Source organism: Panthera tigris, chromosome A1 (genome assembly GCF_018350195.1).
Source record: "Panthera tigris isolate Pti1 chromosome A1, P.tigris_Pti1_mat1.1, whole genome shotgun sequence".
Taxonomy (NCBI): Eukaryota; Metazoa; Chordata; class Mammalia; order Carnivora; family Felidae; genus Panthera; species Panthera tigris.
This window is the reverse complement of record NC_056660.1, coordinates 94,501,227-94,521,216: the sequence shown is the minus strand read 5'-3', so window position 1 is coordinate 94,521,216 and position 19,990 is coordinate 94,501,227. Positions and strand designations below refer to the sequence as shown.

Below are 19,990 nucleotides of genomic sequence, written 5' to 3'. Positions count from 1 at the left end.
TTTTTCATTCTTAACGTTTTTATTCTCTCGTCTTCAAGCTCAGAGATGATCTGTTCAGCTGTATCCAGTCTATTAATGCCTACTACTAGGCATTCTTCATTTTCATTGCTGTGAATTTAAAAATTTTTTTTAAATTACATTTATTTATTTTTGATAGAGAGAGACAGAGCACAAGTGGGGGAGGGGCAGAGAGAGAGGGAGACACAGAATCCGAAGCAGGCTCCAGGCTCCGAGCCGTCAGTGCAGAGCCTGACGTGGGGCTCAAATTCACGGATGGTGAGATCATGACCTGAGCTGCAGTCAGAGGCTCAACTGAGTGAGCCACTCAGGTGCCTCTCCATTACTGTGATTTTTAATTCCAGCATTTCTTTTTGCTTCTTAGAATTTCTACCTCGCTGCTTATATTACCCATCTATTCTTGCATGTTGTCTATTTTTTCTGTTAGAGCCCTTAATGTATTCATCATAGTTATTTTTTGGAGGGGGTGAGGGGAAGAGGCAGAGGATGAGGGAGAGAGAGAACCTCAAGCAGAGTTCCACACCCAGTGCAAAGCCTGATGTGGGGCTCGATCCCATGATTGTGAAAGCGTGACCTAAGCTGAGATCAAGAGTTGTACACTTAACCAACTGAGCCACCCTGGTGCCCCAATCATAGTTGCTTTAAATTTCCAACCCGATAATTCCAACATCTCTGCCATGTCTCAGTCTGATTCCACCTCTTGCTTTGTCTCTTCAAACTATTTTTTGCCTTTATAAGCCTTGTAACTTTTTGGTGAAAGTCTCATATGCTATATTGGGTAAAAGAAACTGTGGTAAATAGGTCTTTAGTTATGTGGTGGTAGGGAATGAGGAAAGGGGAAGCGTTCTGTTCTACAATTAGGTCTCAGTCTTTTAGTGAGCCCGTGCCTATGACACTGAACTTCACAAGAGTTTCTCAATGTTTTTCCCTCTTGGGTGGGACAGGATGGCTAGAGGGGACTGGAGTTGGGTACTTCCCTTCCCCCAACTTGTTTAGGCTCTAGGAAAACCCCATTAGATGAAGCTCTGATAAAATAGTTTTTTCTCAAGTGTAGGCCTGGTTAAGAACAGAATGTCCCGGCACATTTCAAAAATGTGTCCCTCCCCTCCTCATACCACATAAGCTTGAGGGATTTATTCCTCCAATATTCACCATGAGAACTCCTGGTAGGGCTCCTGGTGGTGAAACAGCTGAAGTGTGAAGGCTCCTCTCTGACTAGTCCCTCTGGAGTTTTGAACTCTCCAACTCATCCACACTGAGCCTTCGGCAATTCATCATTTACAGTTCAGGTATTCTACCTGGTAATGGTTCCCACAGAGCTTTGTGCGCATGGGTTTCTGCTCCAGTACACTGTGATTCTCTGAACCTGTCTTTCTCTCTGATGTGGGGGGCAGGGGGTTGCCCTATGACCTCACTTCTCTGACAGATCTAAGAAGAGTTGTTGATTTTTCAGTTAGTTCAGCTTTTTACTTATTAGGACTCAGTGACGGCTTCCAAAAGCCTTACATACCAAACCAGAAGGCTGGGTGTCTTTTAAGACACACCCTTTATTATTGGCTTTCAGCAATTTGATTATCATGTGCTTTGGTATGTTTTTGTTATGTTTTTTCAGTTTCATGCTCATTGAGTTTCTTGGATCTATGGGTTTCATGTTTTGCCGAATTTGAAAAAACATTGGTCACTTCTTCAAATTTTTTTTTCTGCTTCCTGCCACTTCCTCTCCTTCTGGGACTGCAATTACGCATACGTTTGACTGTTTAATATTGCCATGCAGCTTGTGGACACTCTGTTCACTTTTTTTTCAAAATTTTTTCTCTATTTCACTTTGGATACATTTTTCTGTCTTTGGATTTATATTCTAAAACTCCAAGTATGCTGATCTTCCCTTTTGCAGTGTCTAATCTGCTCTAAAACCTACTCAGCATGTTTTTCATTTCAGATATTGTATTTTTCATTGTCTGAAGTTGCATTTAATTCTTTATTTCTTCCACTTCCCTTCTCGTTATGTCCATGTTTTTCTTTAATTACTTGAATAAACAGAACATATTTATCATAGCCATTTAACATCCTACTAATTCAATTATCTCTATTATTTTGAGTTCATCTTTATTGATGATTTTTCTCCCAATGTGGACTGTCTTGTTTCTTTATATGTAATTTTTTTGAGTTTATTTATTTGAGAGACAGCGTGTGCATACATGAGTAGAGGAGGGGCAGATAGAGAGCAAGAGAATCCCAAACAGGCTTGGTGCTGTCAGTGTAGAGCCCAACATGGGGCTCAGTCTCATAAACCATGGGATCATGAACCAAGCTGAAATCAAGAGTCAGACGCTGAACCAACTGAGTCACCCAGGCGCCCCTACGTGTATAGTAATTTTTAGTGGTTGCCCAGACATTGTCAGTTTAACACCGGTGAATGCTGAGTTTTGTTGCATTCCTTTAAAGAGAGTTCAACATTTTCCGGCAGGCAGTTACTTTCACATTAAATTTGACCCCTTTGAAGTATTTTTTAAAAACTCTTTATAAAAGGGCCTAGAGGAGCCCTTATTCCCCACTTCTAAGACTTGCTCTTCTGATGTCTCTACTGAATGTTCTTCAACTCAACAGTGCCTCTTTGCTCTGGCTACACATTAGGCAAACAATTCCTGGTCCTGTGTGAACCCTGGTAATTGTTTATTTTATAGTTTTCCCATAATTATACTACATTGGAAGTTGCTCTTGTCCAACTTTGTGGGATGTTTTCCACTTTGGTACTCATTATGTTCATGTTTCCCTTTAATTCCTTGAACAAACAGAGTATGCTCAGACTGGTAACCAACCAAAGACTCAAAAGATGCCTATGCATGCTTCTATAGCAATTAATCCTTCATGGACAGAAGTAGAAACAGCTGTATCTATGTTTCTTGGGGATGGAGGGAGATGCAGGAATCTTGTACCATGTTCTTGCTCTCAACTTCACATTTTTTCAAAGACTAAAGGGACCAAAAGTTGTTTCTGATAAATGTTGTCCAAAATATTTATGTCTTAAAGATTTAGACTTTATTATTAAAAAACAAGCTGTTTTCGACCATATCTAAATTGCCTGATAGCCAACATCAGCTCTCTGGCCCTTGCTCTACATAAAGCAGGGAATACCTGGTGAAGGGTATTAGTACTTGACTACCATAAACGATGCTGCTTTTAAAGTTATGTAAAATCTATTGCGCGCTCTATGCTTTGATGACTACAGCTTTGACTTTAACCTCTATAACGTAGTTGTGTCAATTCCCACCACCCCTTGACACTGAATGAAACAACAATGCCCATTCCTTCTCCTTGCCTCCTATTACTCCAAACAGAAACGCTCACAGGGGATATATTATTACAAAGACGTTTGACAGTATCTCCAAATGTTTCCTGGGTTATCCAACCCTTCTTATGTCAACAACCCAACACCCTGCTCTTTTCTGACCTGTGAACTGCTCTGGCTGGAACATATCAGGATTTTGGAAAGACAATCCATTGCCAGAGAGATCTCAGCAGCAATTCTTAAAGCCATTCTGTCCAATAAATGGCATAGGGCTGAATTCTGATAGCATACCCAGTCCTGATTTCTTTTCTGCTGAAGAGAGAAAAATTGGGGAAATCGTATTTTCTGAGATGAAATAGTGGAAAGGAAATAGATTATACATAATCACTTTAAATGTTGGTATCAGCAGGGCTGGAAAAAATCCCCTGGCTAAATCCCATGGTGAAAATCCCCTAATTTTGAGGGGATTAAATCAACTGAATAATTTTGGATGGGTAGATAATGGAAGTAACCATTCTGAAAGTTAAACTTCTCCAGGGAAGCAAACTTAATTTTTAAGTCTCTGGCAATAATTGCAAGTAGAATTTGGTATTTTTTAAGCTATGCAATGGGGACTGTTTCTTATGATACAATTTACATTTCTATAATCTTTGCATGCCAGGAGTGTTAACGTTTTATTCAAATCCAAATTCAGAGTTTAACTATTACTGGCTAGAGATCATTAGATAGTAATCTCCCCATTTGCCTTATCAAAAAAGGACCCAGGCATGATTGGATCTGGTTGATATAAAAATCCCTATAAAAGATTTTTTTTTTTCCATTTTCAACCCAGTGGCAAAGCTTTGAGAATGGCATTAATGTGTTTAGCAGAGGAGAGTGGACTATGGGGTCAGTTTCAAGCTATGAGAAGCACAAGCCTTTCTCATTTCTTTGGCTTACAACTTTCTGCCTGGTTTGGCATTAATTGGAGAGATATAAAGTTGGCAGAAGATACAGGCAGGAAGGAGAAACAAAAGACATCTCATTGAGCACATTACTAAAGCTTGTCCCTTAGCAACTGCTAGCGAGGCTCTCAAACATGCAGAAAAAGCTGTGACGAGACACTGGGAGCTCCTCCGGAGCAGAGATTTGGACTTCATTTTACCCCTGAGTTTACAGTGTCTAGTGCACTGCTGGACAGAGCAGGGGCTCAGCACATGTGATGTATCGTCAGTTGTGGAACCCAGGGGAGCCCCCCTCTCTGAGAAGAAATATGCCTCTCCCCCTTTCCTTGCTGAAATGGTGGTCAAGAGAAGCAAAATGGACCCAGATGGAGCTCCCCTTTTCAAAGACAAATCTTCCCAGACGGACTCATCCTTTACCATTATGGCCAAAATGTGAAGTCTTATTGTTTTTACCTGTCCTCGTGTCTTGGTTGTGAATTAGGGTATTTCCAGCAGGGGAATAGCCTGTGTTAATGTAGGGCATGAGACTGGATGGTATGTTTTTGAAACTGTTCTCTCTTTCTCTGTGTTTTGTTTCTCGTTTTGGCTGTGGAGAGTGAGTACAGAGGTCAGAGTGAATCATATTCCTTTGTTCGTGGCATATTATCATAACTGGTCTGTTTAGGTTTCTCTTGTTTTATTTATACATCTATCACTTTTTCCCGTAGACTGGCTTCTGGCTTATGACATACTAAGGCTCCCACTGATAACAGATAAACCCCGTAACAAAAAGCCACACCATTTTTCTTTCTAGAAGTCATTTGTATAGAGATATCTGAGGGGATAGCAGAGACCAACGTTCTGGAGACAAAATGAAGAGAAGTGAACTGATCCTGTATAGCCACTTTATCTCCTCAGGCATTTGTTGATTTTGGCCAAAAAGCAGAATGAGAAAAATCAGAATTTTTTAGCCATCTCACAGGGCTAGAAACCTGCGTGACCTCACTACACTTCCAGTTTTTTCCCTAAAAACACCTGCCAAATTCTGAAGCTACACCGACTGTGAGCTTTAAAAAGCTAAGTAGAAAATCTGTGAAAAGCAGAATGGGCTTTGGGGTAGTCTCACAGTGATGAGAAGACAAAGGCTAGAGTTGCAGAATTGTTACCAAGATGGGTGTACCTAGTGGCCACGTCAGGACAGACTTGGACGACTATACCCTAGAGCAGGGATGAACCAGAGGTAGACTGAGACTTGACAAAAATTGCAGCTAAGCATTTTCTTAGCTGAGTCTCTGACTAAGTCATCACTCCCCACTCTGTAAGCCTCATAAAGGAAATGGAGGATCAACTCTCGTGAAAGAAAACATAATTTGAAGCCTCTAAAAAGTTTAAAAATCCACAATGTCCAGTGGACAACAAAATAAAACTAAAGTTAAGGAGGAAAGAAACTAATAATCAAGAGATAAAACAGTTAGTAAAAGCAGACTGAGAAATGAACCAGAGAGGAAAAGTTTGCAGACAAGGTCTTGAAAATAAATAAGATTCACAGAAAAATAAAACAGAAAAATGGATAGAACTTCTGAATGGAAAAAGTGAATCACTGCAACAGAGAACTTGTATCTATATTTAAAAAGAATCAATACAACAGTGAGCACTGGGTGTTATATGTAAGTGATGAATCACTAAATTCTACTAAAACCAAGAGAACACTATATGTTAACTAACTAGAATTTAAAAACCTGAAACAATAAATAAATAAATAAACAAAAATAAAAAGAGTCAAACTGACATCCTAAACCTGCAAAATATGATTGAGGTTCTGCTTCTGGTTTAGAAGGAGTGTACTCCTAAAAAAAAAAAAACAAAAAAACAAAAACCTATGCTCCTTCAAATAACAGCTATAACCCCTAGAAAAAAAAATTCAAAATGGGGAAAAATTACCTTAAGACTCTGGAGATTGAAAAACACAGGCTGGGGCGCCTGGGTGGCTCAGTCGGTTAAGCGGCCGACTTCGGCTCAGGTCATGATCTCGCGGCCCGTGAGTTCGAACCCTGCGTCGGGCTCTGTGCTGACAGCTCAGAGCCTGGAGCCTGCTTCAGATTCTGTGTCTCCCTCTCTCTGACCCTCCCCTGTTCACGCTCTGTCTCTCCTTCTCTCAAAAATAAATAAAACGTTAAAAAAAATTAAAAAAAATAAAAAAGAAAAAGAAAAACACAGGCTAATTATGGAAGGGAGCTGAAATTTAGAAAAGTGATCAGCACAGAATGAGCGTCTTGTTTTTGTCACTACCCTGAAGGGAGCCACAGATGTGGTGGCAACAATGTCAGGTCACTAATGCTTTGGTAGGAAAATCCACCAGCTTATTGTCTGTCAGAAGCAGAGAAAGAAGCCTGGGACAAGGATAGCCATCAAAGAAGAAAAAGGGGGCATGTTAGAAAGGAGAAAGCCAGAGAGAATCCCATTGTAATTCTGTGTGTTAATTTAGCCCAAGTCTTTGACTGATTAATGCCTCATATACGCTGGGGAGAGCTGGAAGGAGCCTGTAGCTAAAACTTAAAGAACTAGATTCAGAAGGAAGCCACCACCCACCACAGGCCTAACAGTATGCAGCTTGATTATTAATTAGTATGATCCTCTATGTTTCACCTCTTAAAGTCAGAATGGGCTCAGAATCATGCCTCAAGTGGGGCTTTTGGGATTATCACAGGATCTCATCATTAGCAGGAGCCCATTGGGACTGTTTTATGGCTTTAGCTGCCACTATTTGGGGAAAGAGGGCTTAGGAATAGTTTTAGTCATTAATTCATTCCTCATTTCTCAACCCCCTACTGTGTTTCACCACCATCTGGCTTTCTGTATTTATGAACAAGCCAATCTCTTACCCCAGCAGTACATAAATGTGAAGCAGATATCTGGGCTCCTCGAAACAAATATTTGAATTTCAGTTCCCAGACTGTGGGAGGGAGCTATCCCACTGAATCCTGGGACACGCATCATTATTTGGGTCCTGCCAGATCTCCAGTAGTAAGCACAGTGTCTGAACCAGGTAAGTGCTTGCTTTAATAAATGCTTGTGGAGTGGACCTAAAATTCATTTGCGATTTTTGGAGAAAAATTCAGTGATGTCACCCCAATTCTCCAAGGACATATTTTTTCCCGCTACCTGTCACCTGTAAAGGGTAAAACCTCTAAATCCTGTCTAGGAGTCCCTCAGGCTGTCTATCTATCTAGATAGACAGTGGCTATGTGGCTACCAGGACCTTCATATACTTCACACATATAAAGTAGGAACACCAATTGTTTTTGATCCTTGTGTAGATTCTTTTTTTTTTTTTTTAACGTTTATTTATTTTTGAGACAGAGAGAGACAGAGCATGAACGGGGGAGGGTCAGAGAGAGAGGGAGACACAGAATCTGAAACAGGCTCCGGGCTCTGAGCTGTCAGCACAGAGCCCGACGCGGGGCTTGAACTCACGGACCGTGAGATCATGACCTGAGCCGAAGTCAGCCGCCTAACCGACTGAGCCACCCAGGTGCCCCAATCCTTGTGTAGATTCTTGCTGGAATCAGCACTGACTGTGTTCCTGGGCTCAGGCCACATTTACTTTCCAACAAATGGACAATAATATGTACTGACCAAGAAGTTCTGCCTACTGGGAAGATTTTCCTGCCTTTCCATCTTTCAAGGCACCTTGAGTGGGACCAGGATACTGCCGCTGAACTTTCCAGTGTTTCCAGCTGCCAACATTTCAGGCACAACCATCTGTAATTACACCTGAATTTAAAATTCTCCCCCTCAGGTAGCTGGTCTCATAAACATTACTTCTACCCCATAATGGAATGCTTCTTAGCTGGCTCATCATTACAGACAGGGAGAGAAGATAGCATTCATGCTGGGGTGGTTTGGATCATATGGTCGCTTAGCGCCGCATGTCCAACATTCACCAGAGCCAAGCAAAGAGCCGACAGCTACATCTAAAAGGAGAGCAGTTGCCTGTCAAAGGCTTTTTGCTCCAGAGTCTTACTGGCCACGCCGACTTTATATGACATTCAAGTTGCTACAGATACCAAAAGCTCTTGGAATCTGCTGGGTCACTAGCGCTGGTTTCTAGACTCACTGGAGTGCCCTTTCTTTCCTTAGGACCTACTCGAACCTTGCAGCTTTTTAAACATCACATGGTTGGTGTGCCTGGGTGGCTCAGTCGGTTGAGCATCTGGCTTTGGCTCAGGTCATGATCTCATAATGCGTGAGTTCCAGCTCTGCTTCAGATCTTCTGTCTCCTTCTCTCTCTGCCCCTGCTCCGCCTGCACTTGTTCTCTCCTGCTCGCTCTCTTGCTCGCTCTCTCAAAAATAAAGAAAACACTAAGTGAATAAAAATCCCCTGGCAAGTGAAGGCTAGATTATTCATTAAGCAGAAAAAAACATGTGCTCAGGGGAGAAAGAGGGACAGACAGACAAAGAGAGGGATACTGATGGATTCACCTTTAATGAACTTATTGCGATTTTTGAAATATGAAAATCTAGAAACTTTTAATTTTAGCAAACTAATTCTGTCTTCATAAAGTGGAATTTTATTTTCGATTACTTAGTAGGCTAGCAAAATATTTTCACTTACTAGATCATCAAAAGATCTTAATCAGGTTATTGCTAAATGGGCAAAGCTGCCACTCCAACAAGAAAAATTCTGCCTGTAGAATCCAAATGAGCCCACCAAGCATGATGTGCCCTCTTCAACGTAACAGGACCTAAGGTTCATCAACTTGTTTGGTAGGTACCTGACCACTAACCAGATCCCTATGTATTTCACTGAGGTGTAAACTCCCTATATTTTCACGGATATAGCTCTTTCCCACTGACACAAACATCTTTCCAATTTTTCAGGCTGCAAGCAGTCTACTTAAGGGTTCAAAACTCCTCTATGATCTACTCCAATGTGCTGAGCAAGTATTTTCTGTGCATAAGATCACGTGAGAAAAAGTTTAGGAGGCACTGAGGTAAGTAACGTATGTTAACAGTCATGTGTGGTCAAAAGAGTTCTTAACATTTCCCTGGGGGCTATATTGAATTTTGCTCTAGCATGCTCTTCCCAGGGAACACTATCTTTTTCTTTAAAAAATTTTTTTAATTTTATTTATTTACTTGAGAGAGTGAGAGAGAGACACAGAGAGAGGGAGCAGGGGAAGGGAAGAGAGAGAAGGAGAGAGAGAATCCCAGGGAGGCTCCATGCCACCAGTACAGAGCTCAATCTCACAAACCATGAGATCATGACCTGAGCTGAAACCAAGAGTCAGATGCTTCACCAACTAAACCACCCAGGCACCCCCAAAACTACCTATTTCTGAAAACATATCCTGATTCTTTTTAGAAGTTTCTAGAAAATGCTTTATAATAGCTTACCTAATTGCTAGGAAAAGTCTAAGCTTTGTGCCTATTTGTCCACCACTGGCGTCACCACTCCCCTGGGCATAGTCATCAGGTCTGAAGCACAGGAAAGATTCATCAGGCTTTAGAAAGCTTGCCCCAGTAACTTAAAGCTTTGAATGATGAAGAATGACACTTCAATAGAAAGGAAATCTTAATATGCTTCCTAAAACGTCTAATCATGCAGCCTGTGTTTTGGACCCAAAGTGTCTTGCCATTTGACCCTGAGAGGCGAGAGGGAGGGGAGAGTGATTTTATCTAGAACAGTACCTAGAGCCACAACATTTATGGAATGCTTGATCCAGTTATGAGCAGACTTTTGGCCTTTTTGTCCTGGGATGCACTCCCTGGGTCTCTAAGGAGGTGGCTCAGTTTTCAGTTACCTCACCAGCACTGACACAGAAAAAAATTTTATTATTATTTATATTTTCTATTTTCTCATGCAAAGAATTATAGTGTATGTGTGGGTGTGTGGGGGGTGGGGATGGGGTGGGGGTAAGAGCACAGTGAGAGTCACAGCTAAAGGAAAACAGCCACGTAAGTGGCTGCATATGTTCCTGTTCAAAATGTGACCTCCTGAGGTTGGGAGAACATAGTCACAAGGGCCTTCCGACCCCTCTGTGTGAGTCCTACAATACAGGTAGGGCCTGGTGACCTCATGAAGGTCATGGAAAGTAGATACTGAAGTCCCATTTCTTCCTCCTGGCTTCCCTCACTGGAGGGGGCTGGGAAGGTGTTAGGATAAACACTTTCTCTTAAAGTGGTACCTTTTTAAGCCCCAGACACTGTCACTTGGTTACAAGGTGGTGGTTCTTTTATGTATTGGTCCTCCTCAACAGCAGGACCTGGTCAGCACTGGTTACTTTTTCTTACAGAGAAAAAGCCCCAGAATCCTTTTGGCATTCAGATGAGAGCTAATAATCTTTAGAACTATTAGGCTGCACCTACCTCAGTTTTCCCTGCTAGGTTATGGGAGCCCCTGACTTCTATAGAGTGGAATAAACCTCTGTGAGGCCATGAGTACAGCTACCTAAACCCCTTCTGTCAAAAGTCAGTGAGACACATCTCCCCAGGCTAAGTGCTCAGGTGAAGCGTATGCTTTACTGCTTTTTGTCTAAAATAGAAAATTCCAGAAGGCCTTTCATCCTAAAATCCCTCTGCGTAGACATTAGGGTTACTCATTTCAATGTAATTTATTAAAATTTCAATGTTTTTAGCTTCAGATATAGAAAACAGAAGTCCTGCACTAGGGTAGCCAAGTGAGGCACTGACCTCAGTAACAAAATTTAAGGGGAAGCTGCAATCAAGATATATAATATTTAATGCAATATTCAAAAATTCAAAAGTAATACAGTGTTTTCACAATGAAGAAAATATCAAAATTTTAAATAAAGATAAGATCAGCAATAGTGTCATTCTGAGCTCTACTGAAACCTGAGGCAAATAAAAAATTCGGCAATGTTTCATTCATCACAGACACGTGATGAACCTTCACACTGTACAAGAGATAAAGTAATGATCAGAGACAGACTCAACTATGACACGGATGTTGGAACTATCACACAGGATACTGAAAACAGTTATGATTAACAATATTAAATGCTATAATGAAAAAGGTAAACAATATACAAAGTCAGATAGGTTATTTCAACAGAGAAATGCAAACCATAAGAAAGAATAAATGGAAGCGTAGGAAATAAAAAACACAGTAAAGAGATAAAGAATGCCTCTAATAGGCTCATCAGTACAAATAACACAGACGATGGAGAAAAAAAAAATGTCAGTGAACTTGAAGAAGAGTCAGTAGAATTTATGCAAATTGAAAGCAAAAAGGAAAGAGATTAGAAAAAAAAAAGAATTAGAAAACACATCAAAGAGATGTGGAACACTATCAAATGGCCTGACATGTGCAAAATTAGAATCCCTAGGAAAGTAGAGAATGGACTCAAATAAATACTTGAAGAAACAATGGCTGGAAAATTTCCAAAATTAATGACAGACACCAAACCCAGATCCAAGAAACTCAGAGAACACCAAGAAGGATTAAAACAAAAACAACCCAAAAAACCTAGGTAAACATATCACAACACACTGCTGAGAACCAAAGACAAAAAGAAAATCTTGAAGGCAGTCAGAAAAAAAAAAAGACACATTATCAATAAGAGAACAAGTATAAAAATTAGAGTCAATATCTTATCAGTAGCCATCCAAGCAAGAAGACAAGGAAGAGAGATCTTAAATGGGCTGAAAGAAAAACACTGTCAACCTAGAATGCTATATGAAGTGGAAATATCCTTTTACATGGAGGAGAAATAAAGATTCTCTCAGACAAAACAAAAACTGGGGAACTGAGGGAATTCACTGCCTTCTACAAAAAAATGTTCCATCAAGTTCTTCAGGGAGAATAAAGATGACAGAGGTCAGAAATTTACTTTTATACAAAAAAATGAAGAGAAAATGAAATATTTGACCTTGCTTAATTTTAAACTGTTCTACAAGACAACTGACAATTTAGAGCAAAATAGGAACAATGTATTATATACTTACATCTTATCTAGAAGTAAAACATATAATAACAATAGCACAAATGATGAATGGGAGGCATTGCTGGTATGTTAGAAGGTCCTTAAACCACACATAAATTACTATATGATTTGACTGTAGATTCAGATTACTTTAAAAATGTATATTGTAGAGGTGCCTGGGTGGTTCAGTTGGGTAAGCATCTGACTTGATTTTGGCTCAGGTTATGATCTCACGGTTTGTGAATTCAAGCCCTTTGTCAGGGTCTGCACTGACAGTGCAGAGTATGCTTGGGATTCTCTCCCTGTTTCTCTCTTGGCTCCTCCTCTACTCATGAACATGCTCTCTCTCTCTCTCTCTCTCTCAAAAATAAACAAACATGAAAAAAGTATATATTGTAGGACGCCTGGGTGGCTCAGTAGGTTAAGTGTCAGACTTTGGCTCAGGTCATGATCTCATGGCTGGTGGGTTCAAGCCCTGTATCAGACTCTGTGCTGACAGCTCAGAGCCTGGAGCCAGCTTCAGATTGTGTCTCTGTCTCTCTCAGCCCTTCCACCATTCATTCTCTGTCTCTCTATCTCTTTCAAAAATAAATAAACATGAAAAAAAAAATTTTAATGTGTACTGTAAACCCAAGGAAAACCATTAAAATTCTACATAAATAAGTCAATAGAGCAGATAAAATGGAATAAAAAAAACGCACAGTTAAATACAGAGAAGAAGAAGTTAAATGCAGAAGAAAAAGAAATAAAGAACAAATTATTTTAATCCAACAACATCAGTGATCACAATAAATATGAGTCCTCTGAAAACATTAGCTAAAGGACAGAGAATGTCAGATGCGGGGGTGGGTGGAAAAGCATACCAAACTTATGACCTCAAGAAACCCACTTTAAATATAAAGATACAGATACATTAAAAGTAAACAATGGAGAAAGACATATGATAAACATTAAACAACAAAAAACCTGGATTATATTTGCTATTTCAATTTCAGATGAAGTAGACTTTGCAACAAGGAATGAAATCAGAGATAAAGAGGAGGTCTACATGATGATAAAGGGGTCAATTCTTCAAGATGACACAACAATCCTAAATGTGTACGTGCTTAACCTCAGAGTTTTCAAAACAAATAAGGTAAAAACTGATAGACCTGAGGGAAGAAATATGCAAATCCACAATTGTAGTTGGAGACTTCAACACTCCTCCCTTGGTAACTGAGAGAACAAGTATGCAGAAATCATAAGAGTATCTGATCTAAACAACTATCAGCCAACTTGTCCTATATGACATTTATAGGACATTTATAGGACATTCCATCCAGTAATGAAAAATGCACATTCTTCTCAAATGCAGAATATTCTCCAAGATCGCCAATCTTGGAGATTGGCCACAAGTTTTGTGGCCTATCAGATTTTTATATACTTATACAAGAATAGAAAACATCCAAAGAATATTTGTGGCCCATGCCAGAATTCAGCTAAAAAATAATAACAAAAAAAATTGGGGGGGAAGCCCCAAATGTATGAAAAATTAAACATTACACTCCTGAATAATCCAGAGGTGAAAAAGGAATTCCTAAGGAAAATGTGAAAAATTTAAATTGAATGAAAATCAAAACAAAATGTGTCAAATTTGTGAGACACAGTTAATGCAGTGCTTATAGAGAAATATATAGTATTATATGCTTATGTATTATGAAACAGCATCTACAAGGGCTAACCTAACCTTTCATCTTAAGGACCAAGAGAAAGACAAATAGATTATATCTGAAGAGGTAGAGAAAAGAAGAATACTAATAAATATTAGTGTAGAAATCAATGAGATTGAAAACAGAAAAATAATAGAGAAAATATATTAATTAAAAGCGGGGTTTTTAAAAAGATCTATAAAGTTGATAAGCTTTCATCTTCAGATGAAATGATATGATATGAGATATGAATATGAATATGATCTGAATATCTTCAGATGATATCATATTCATATCAAGAAAAAGACGAGATGACATAAATTACCAGTGTTAGAAATAAAAGCTGAATATCCACTGCAGACCCTACAGATATTGAACACCTGCCAAGGAATTCTTACGAATAACATTATGGCCATCAAGTCAACAGTTTGGAGGAAATGGACAAGTCCTTTAAAGAAAGAAATGAGCAAAGTTGACTTAAAGACAATTCAAAAACATAAAGTAACTAAGTGTGTCATTAAATCGTTTGCCACAAATGAAACTCACATGGCTTTATGGTCAAGTCTAACAACACTAAAAAAAAAATGATAATCCAGCACAATATATAGTGATAAATTTGGATTGAGTCCCAGGAATATAAGTGTGGTTGAATATTCAAAAATCAGTCTGTGTCATCCATCATATTAATAGAATAAGGGAACAACAAAAACATTTTCCTCTTGTCAAAATCCAACACTCCATCATGATAAAAAGTCCCCGCAATCTAAGAACTTTCTCAGTCTCATGGAGACATACCCCAAAAACTTAAAAAAGACTTGTGATGGGGATTAAGGAGGGCACTTGTGATAAGCCCTGGATGATGTATGCAAGTGCTGAATCACTATACTGTACACCTGAAACTAATATAATACTGTATGTTAACTAACTAGAATTACAACAACAACAACAAAAAGCCTTGCTTTCCTTCTAAGATAGGGAACACAGCAATATTATTTGTTCTCATCACTTCGATTTAATACTATCCCGAGGGGCCCTCTTAGTGCAATGAGAAAAAAATTGCATAGATGTAAGAAACGAAGAAGTAAAATCATCATTTTCCTCAGACTGCATGATCCCAGGGGAAGAAAATCCAAAGGGACCCTCAAAAAGCTACCAGAATTAAGAAATGAGTTTATCAAGTTCACAGGAAACAAGATTAAAACACAAATGTCAGTTGTATTTTTAGATACTAGCAGTGAACAATTAGAAGGTAAAATATAAAAAATGCCATTTTACATAGCATTAAAAACGGAAACCCCACGAGATAAACGTAATAAAAAACAAGTATAAGACTTGGGCACTGAAAATGACAAAACATTGTTGAGAGAAATTAAATAATTAAACAACTGGAAATTCACTGTTAAGATGTGAATTCTTTCCAAATTGATCTATAGGTTAAATGCAGTCTCAGTCAAAATTACATAGGCTTTTTTTTTTCCTTTCCAACTGAGAAGTTAATTCTAAAATTTAGAAAGAAATACAAAGGATCTAGAATATCCTAATCAATCTTGAAAAATTATAATGAAGTTTACTTCATGATCACTATATAGCTAAAGTTATTAAATAGTGTAGGTTCAGTGTAAGGATATGGGACCATGTAAGGAGTCCAAAATAGACCCTCATAACCAATGGTCAAATGATACTGACAAAGGTACCAAGATGATTCAGGAAAAGATGCTCTTTTCAATGACAATGCCAGCTAACTGGTTATCTATTTAGAAAAAAAAAAAAATGGACCTTGGCCTTTACCTCACACCCTTTATCAAAATTACTTTACTTCTTTAAAACATTTTAAAATTTATTTCCAAGAGACAGAGTGTGAGCAGGGAGGGGCAGAGAAAGAGGGAGGGAGACACAGACTTGGAAGCAGGCTCCAGGCTCTGAACTGTCAGCACAGAGCCCGACACGGGCCTCGAACCCATGAACCAGGAGATCATGACCTGAGCCGAAGTCGGACACCTAACCAAGTGAGCCACCTAGGCGCTCCATAAATTACTTTAAAATGAATTATAATTTGGGGCACCTGGGTGGCTCAGTAGGTTGAGCGACTGACTTTGGCTCAGGTCATGATCTCACAGTTTGTGGGTTAGAGCCCCATATCAGGCTGTGTGCTGGCAGCTCGGAGCCCAGAGCCTGCTTAGGATTCTGTGTCTCCCTCTCTCTCTGCCCCTCCCCCACTCATGCTCTGTCTCTCTCTGTCTCAGAAATAAATAAACATTAAAAAAAATTTTTTTTGAAAAAAAAAATAAAAATAAAAAAATAAAATGAATTATAGTTTTAGCTTTTATGTTTAAAAGCAAATACAGGAAAAAAAAATGTGTGTGAATGTGAGGAAGGAAAAGATTTCTTAGGACACGGAGAGCATGAACCACAACAGAAAAGAATTGCTAAGAGTAGACTTTTTCAAAATTAAACACTCTGCTTTTACAAGGCAAGCCACTGACAAGGAAAAATATATACAGTAAATATAACTGATAGTGGAGTTATTTCCAGAAAATATAAAGAACTGTTATAAATCAACATTAAGAAGACAATCAGCATGATAAAAAAAAAAAAGCAATATATGTGAAAGGACAGTTCTCAAGATATATGGATGGCCAAGAAGCACAGAGAAATTGCTCAATAGCATTAGTCATCACGGAAGTGCAAATTAAAACCACTACCCCCATCTAGAAAAGCTAAAATTGGAAAGACTGACAATACCAAGTGTCGGACGATGTGAATCAGTAAGAGCCTTCATAGATGAATGGTGGGAACATAACGTGCTACAACTACTTTGGAAAACAGTTTGGCAACTTCTTAGAAGTTAAATATTTTCCATACAACTCATTACTTCCCAGGCATTTCCATAAGAAAAATCAAAACGAAAGACAGACACAAATGTTCAGATCGGCTTAACTCATAATAGACCCCAAACTGGAAATAATCCAAGGACCCATCAACTGACAAACAGATAAACGTTTTGCGGCCTAAGCATTCTATGGCATATTCTTCAGCTATAAAAAGGAACAAATATTGCATATAAATACGTCTTAAAAATATGGTGAACAAATGAAGCCATAGTATACACACTGTATAGTTCCCATTTACATAAGATTCTAGGATAGGCAAAACCAATCTACAAAGACAGGAAATAAATCAGTGGTTGCCTGGGGCCACAGCTGGAAGATACTGAGTGCAAAGGAATACATGGGATCTCTTAGGAGGTGAAAATGTTCTGTATCTTAACTGTGATGGTGATTACGTGATTCCATCTATATGTGTGTCAAAACTTAGTGAAATGTATAAATAAAAATGAGTATACTTCTTTGTATGTAAACTGAATCTCAACATATGTAAGTAAAAATAAAAAATAAATTCTAGGTTTTGGTGTCTGTCTTCGTTATTTTTTAAAGTTTATTTATTTTGACAGAATGACAGAGAGAGTGGTGGTGGCAGTGGGGGGGGGGGCAGAGAGAGGGAGAGAGAAAATCCCCAGCAGGCTCTGCACTGTCAGCACAGAGCCCGACGTGGGGCTCAAACTCACAAACGGTGAGATGATGACCTGAGCTGAGATCGAGTTGGATGCTTCACCGACGGAGCCACCCAGGCACCCCAGTTTTTGTTTTGTTTTGTTTTGTTTAGTTTGCAGAGAGACAGCCGGGGCTTGTGCATCTGGGTGATGCATGGTAATGGAACAAGGTCTGCCAACGCCTTGGGACTGCTTTCCTTCAAACACAGTGACATCCCAGCTCTAGGAGTCCACTATTCTGAATGTCTCTGTTTACAGCACCCTATGCTAGGTGCTAGGAGAGTGTGACGAGGTGGTAGCTAACCAGCTAGAGCTGCTGTACTCCCAGAGTCTAGCACAGTGCCTCTTGGATGGACGAGTAAGACATGGGTAAAAGAAGCATATTTCCAGAGGAAACCTCAGATCTTAGAATGGTACCAATGCAAAGACTGAGAGAGGGGGCTGGGGGAGGGAGCCACGCAGTGGCTTCAAAGAAAACCATCAGGCCAGGAAGTGCCTCAGTACTGGCTCTTAGAGCAAGCCCCGGCCAGGGAGTGCACAGCCTAAGCCTTTCCAAATCCTAGCAGCGTCCTTCTTCATTGACTTCACTGGGCCAGGTCAACAGAGCCATCCTCACTGGAGCAGATTTCCCAGTGAGAGATTTTATGTCCATGCACCTGCAACCCTCAAATAAGGTGCATCTCCAGTCAGGGCCAGCCTGCAAAGTGCAGCTCTCGTTTTACCGGAACCCCTTGTGGAGCATCTGGCCTCTCCCAGGCCACTCCCAGGCAGGCTTATTTTCTCTGCACCCAGTGCCTCTTGCTTCCCGCCATAGAAGCGTATGCACATCCCAAATCAATTAATCAGCATGGGCTTCTTCCCAATGACAGCCAACAAAGACATTCTAAACATGGCTTGACTTAGCACACACAGCTCTTGCTACATCCACACTCCCCCTTGGCTCATATTGTGACCCATCTGTTGATGAGAAATTAACGACACACAGTGTGTCACATATGCCCATACGTTTATTGTAGGATTCAAGCTAGAAGTCATGCTTTTGGGAAAGCTGCAGAGAAGTGTGTGGAACAGGCTGTGTTGGCTCTCTTCCATTAAGTAAGATGGGCCTCGGCTCCCTGGGAAACATCTGATCGGAAATAGCAAAATGTCCTGCTAAGTAAACCAACATGATAAAGGAAAATTATGAGCACGATGAAGCCACAGACATTAGAGACGAGTGATAGAGGGGAGTTATGTGAGGGTGTGGGGTCACCAGTGATGCTTTGAGGAGGGTAGGGCAGGGAGGACTGTGCTTTGCCCCACAAGCCTGGGATGCTGGGAGTTAACAAGTGCTCAATTACCTTAATGATCATGAAACCCAAAGTTCAACATATATTTAAAATAAATTTTTGTTCAAGGTATATTCATTTTTCAGAAACAGAGACAGAGCGTGAAGGGGGGAGGGGCAGAGAAAGAGGGAGACACAGAATCCGAAGCAGGCTCCAGGCTCTGAGCTGTCAGCACAGAGCCCAACGCGGGGCTGGAACTCACAGACTGTGAGATCATGACCTGGTCTGAAGTCGGACACTTAACTGACTGAGCCACCCAGGTGCCCCAAAATTCAACATATTTGACAGACTTCTAACTGATTTCCCAAAGGTAATAGCATTGGCAGAGGAATTTCTTGGATTCCCCAAAAGACTCTTTTGAATACTAGGTAAGGGATAACTATGTTTTGGGGTATTTTCCCCCACTTTCGGAGATGGCAGTTTCTATCACCACCTCTTTCTGCCCAACTTGAAGAAGCAATACAATGTAATTAACGGTAATGATTTGGACTGAGGATCATGAGACTAGCTTTCTTCTTTTTATTTTTATTAAAAAAAAATTTAACATTTATTTATTGTTGAGAGGCAAAGAGAGACAGAGCACAAGCAGGGGAGGGGCAGGGAGAGAGGGAGACACAGAATCCGAAGCAGGCTCCAGGCTCTGAGCTGTTAGCACAGAGCCCGACGTGGGGCTTGAACCCACAAACCGCGAGATCATGACCTGAGCCAAAGTTGGATGCTTAACCGACTGAGCCACCCAGGCACCCCATGAGACTAGCTTTCTATTCCTGGTGCTGCCCATTAGAGGCCAAATGACCTTAGATAAGTCACTTATTTTCTCTGAACCTCACAAGTGGTTAGACCACACTTGGAATTTCCCTAGCTCCTTCTGAATCTTTCCATGTTGTATCCAGAATGCTCCTTTAGCTTGTCTTCTAGTAACAACAATTTACTTGGCCTCCCAGTGGAAGGCCAATGCTGTTGCTCCCACCTGGCATTTGATCAACTTCACTAGTGCAAGAAGACCTAACAATTGTAAATATTTAGGCACCCAACATGAAAGAACCCAAATATATAAAACAATAACAAACATAAAGGAACTCATCGAAATAATACAATAATAGTAGGGGACTTTAACTCTCCACTCACAGCAATGGACAGATCATCTAAACAAAAAATAAACAACGATCAACTTTACTGAACAAATGAATGAAAAATCACATACATAAATGAATTCCTGACTCCTTCCTGCACACTGGCTTTCTCTGT

The 19,990-nt window shown here is 40.0% G+C and overlaps 1 protein-coding gene across 1 annotated transcript in view; it reads right to left on the bottom strand.

The window, feature by feature from the left end:
- Nucleotides 1–19,990, bottom strand: part of LOC102965809 — a 39,194-nt gene that overhangs the window by 14,573 nt on the left and 4,631 nt on the right. The gene's annotated exons all lie outside the window — the stretch shown is intronic.